Source organism: Etheostoma cragini, chromosome 23 (assembly GCF_013103735.1).
Source record: "Etheostoma cragini isolate CJK2018 chromosome 23, CSU_Ecrag_1.0, whole genome shotgun sequence".
NCBI classification, from domain to species: Eukaryota; Metazoa; Chordata; class Actinopteri; order Perciformes; family Percidae; genus Etheostoma; species Etheostoma cragini.
The window spans coordinates 7,167,941-7,171,901 of record NC_048429.1 but is presented as its reverse complement, the minus strand read 5'-3'; the positions used below and the strand labels follow the sequence as shown (position 1 = coordinate 7,171,901).

The 3,961-nt window shown below is 43.7% G+C and overlaps 1 long non-coding RNA gene across 1 annotated transcript in view; it reads right to left on the bottom strand.

Annotated features, from left to right (window-relative positions):
• LOC117938894 overlaps nt 1-2,989 on the bottom strand; it is a 20,061-nt gene extending 17,072 nt beyond the window's left edge. The window contains exon 1 of the long non-coding RNA XR_004655499.1: nt 2,980-2,989. This is a non-coding gene — a long non-coding RNA (uncharacterized LOC117938894). The remainder of the gene's footprint in view (nt 1-2,979) is intronic.
• Between the last annotated feature and the right edge of the window lie 972 nt (nt 2,990-3,961).

The following is a 3,961-nucleotide window of genomic DNA, read 5'->3' as shown; positions in this document are numbered from 1 at the left end:
ATGCCAATATTTGTTGTTTCAATGCCAAATTTTATTTTCAATACCACAGGTTACTGTCACTGTTCTAGCTCCATATGAAGCCCCATCATTACAACGTAATGTGCAACATCAGTAGTATAAGCAAGAGCAGGGGTGATTGGGCACTGCTTTGTCTCAGATTTCTCCCATATAATGCTAATAATAATGATATAGAATTGCTAAGTCAACTGACAGAAAAAACAAAATCAACAGCATTTGTAAAGCTGGTTTAGGTTCTCCAAAACTTGTTTTGTTGTGAAATATGTCACTCTTCACCGTGCATGAGGCCACCAATCCTCGTTCCTATAGTGGACAGTGTTGCCACCTGTCACCGGGGTTTTGATCACCCGATGGGGTGAGAGAGAGAGCTATTGACTACAATGACTAATGACTAATGACTACTAATGACTACAGTTCTGTCTCATCCCCCATCTCTTATTTAACTTCCAAGTATTGGTTTTAAACACACTCATGACACACTTTTAACACACAACACTTATAAATGTCTTGCTCCTTGAATTGAACTGGTGGAGCTCACTTTGGAGTTCGATTTGGAAAAATAAATGCCGTACAATATTTGGACTCATGTTGTCAACAGCAGGGGGCAACATGACAAACGAGCGTCCCATTGGCCGCACAGCAGGTTCCTGTTTAAAGAATCACATGTGGACGTGACTGAGAATAGGAGGGCCTCCCTTTCTTCTCTTCCAAAGGGCCATGACACCAATGGACAGCCATCTTTGACTCCAAAAGTAAAGGACCTGTGGACCTGAAGATTTGTGGGGCAAAGGGCAGGGAGTCATTCTCCAAACTAGGGGAAAGGAATTTACCCGGGCGGCCTGACATTCCCTCAACTGGAAAGATGAGTCCGTCTGCCCAGTGTCTCAGTCCAATCCTCAAATAGTGTGTGGCGAGAAGTTTCCCGCTGCTTACAGACAATAATTGTAAAATCCTGACCAGAGATTGATGCACATGATTAAAACCCCATGTCCTAATATTTTGACCAAAAGCACACGGTCACCAACCAGATGGATGCTGAAAAGTTTTGATTTATCTGGGCTGGAAGCTTGGAATTCAGTTCCTCAAATGACTCATTCATTTCAGTCCAGTGTGGTCAGCAGTTGAAAGGGTCTGCTGGACATATTTGCATGCGTGTTTACAAAAAACCAAACCCCTCCAAATTTTTGGTCTTTATGACTGGTGATTGAGAGCCTCTTTGATGGAACGGCGACCATTTAAATCTTTGTTTGGATTCCAATGAGTTGCATGTGAGTTCTGTTTGTATTTCCACCGTACCAGAGACCCTCATAACTCAAAACACCAGATGAAGATGTAAGGACAGAAAATATGTCCTGACAGATCTATGGACCTTTGGCCTATTGAACCTTGAGCTCCTGCTTCCGTACCACTAGGTTTAGTAGCATTGGCCCCCTTTTGGGTGACCTAGGGGTATTTTTGTGTTGGTTGCAGGAAGTGGCCAGTGAAGCAGCATTTTAACTCAACTGATCCCAGCTCTTTAGCAACAGGTTGTCACTCTCCTTGTTTCTGGGGGTTGACTGACAGACATGTGTTTGATATACTGATCATCAAACAGATGAGCCACAGTTATTACAAATGCTGCAGATGTTACAAACTATCATTCTTTAATATATTTGGCATGGTGCTGGACAGATGTTACAACATGACAGTGGAAATCCGTGGGGTAGGGATGGTGATAGATGAACCGGCGGCTGTCCGCTGCTGGCAAACCACAGCAATGCAGGGAATCACCTCTGCCAGAAGACAAGGGAGACTGACTGTGGCACCTCATGGTAAAAACCGCAAGACCTTAAACTCATGACCTGCTCAATAGCTCACGGAGTTGAGCTCACGGAGCTTTTATTTGTATCACTGAGTGTATATTAACACTCTGTAAATGTCAGTCAGGTGGAACCGTCAGGCATATAAGTGTAAAACGAGGAGACACCAAAAGCTTGTTGGGAAGTGCTATTTCCAGACGGCCTCGCCCTTCCTGGCGGTTACGACCTAGGGTCGGATGGGCACACTCAAACATCTTTGGCACTCTGCACTCACTATCTCTGTCACCAAGTCTGCTAATGTTTCTTCTACTGTAGAGACACAGTGACAATTTTTAGATGTTGTTCAAAGTATTTCAGAGTGAGGATGCAGCAGCTTTGTAGACAACATTTTTTGTCTGGGTTCAACAAGCACTATCTTGTGAGGGCCCGTCCACATGTTTTGGATTGTCTCTGATGTGTTTTCCATGTGTGGCATACTTTCATTCATTATTGAAGTTGCAGGAATTGTTTGAATGCTTTTGCTCTGTAAAAGCATTGCAATCACGAGTTAAAAAGCTGTTTGTTTGCCGTAACTATCCTTTGATTGGCATAAGATTGACTGCTCAGCATATAATTAGTTGCTTCCAGCATAATTGTTCTTTTAGTGTCGAAGTTCCCATACCAAAATAACTGTACCATATTTAGAACAAATCTCTTTTGCCAACATGTTTTCTCTATACCTATGGTCACCTGGCAGATTTCTCCCAGTTCAGTAATGCCTTGCTGTCTCATGAGATTTTCTTTTTAACAAAAACCCATCGCTTTTGAAACCATTTCAAAGCATTTTGAAAGAAAAAAAGGAACTTCATATCAGTGACCTTCCTCAGTTCAACTATCTCCTGCATCCATCTGTGAGTCTTCTCTCCAATTAGTGGGAGAAAAACAACCTAACTCGGAGAACTGAGACAAATTCAATCGCAGAGTGAAAAAAAGAAGCCTTAGTGTTTGATCTCTGCAGGCAACACTATAAAGAAACCTTCGCCGAAACGTGTTATCTTTAGAATAGACTGAAGCCTCACCTCCTCCACCTCAGTGACCTTGTCATTTGCCTCTCCATCTTATCAGAGGAGGAAATGATGTCAGCCCTCATCCCTTTACACCATAACAAGGGGTGAAAGCAGACTCTCCTGCAGCCAGTCAGTTAGAAATAATTAAAGTGGAGGCTCCATGATTTAACAGGAGACCACAGATCGATAGTAGCCTGTAGTGTGAAGACTGAAATTGCTGGGTAGGTTTTTGTTGAAAATAAAAATAAAATAAGAAGCCCTCTCTGTGGATGCTGATGTGTTTCCAGCGTCACATGAGGGTCTGTTTAATGCAGTTGGCTGCCAAAGACAGTTTTTTAATTGGCTCCCTTGTGTTGATCATTGTACTGTTCTCCCATGGACTCCTGAAGCAGCAGTACAGTGCTACCGCCTTGCTGCCTATTAGAACTGACAGTTTAGCATCCATCACTTAATGTGTCCAATTTCTCATCCTCCTGTCTCGAATGAGAACTCAGAAACTTGCTCCACTTTCTTTTTGTTGCATCAGCTTTGTTGTCCTTTTGTTCAGGTTGTATGGCTGTATGCAAAATAGCATTAACCTCCTCCTCTAATGTCTGTCAGTCAACACAGTGCCTGTCCTTTGTGCATCACGTCACTTTAGCCGAGCGCCTTTAGCAGAGATAAAAAAGCCATCTGACCCCTTTTAAAGTGGAGCTCCGCTTGCAGCCCTGTGATCGCTCTACCATTTGTGCCCTTCCCCATGGTTTGGGTTTGCCCCCACATTTCATGGCTTCAGACACTCTCACTGAGATCAAACTCCAAAAGTGCTGACCACCTGCTGGGACTCCCTCTGAAAGTGCTAATGACCCTGTTTGTCTGAGGAGACACCAGCTCTTCTGTCGTGTCTTCCCCCTTCCCTCCGACTCCGTTCTTACTTTATAGTGATTACTTTGCCACTTGTGCCCTTCTTGTCCGACCTTAACTGCCTTGAGGTTGGAGGAGGGTTGAACTTTTACTGTAGGTCAGTGTCTTTGGTGGGAGAAAAGTGCTGGTCTGGTTTTGTTGGGAACAGACGGGCAAACACCTGCTGACTTGCTGATGACACAGGTGTTGACATGT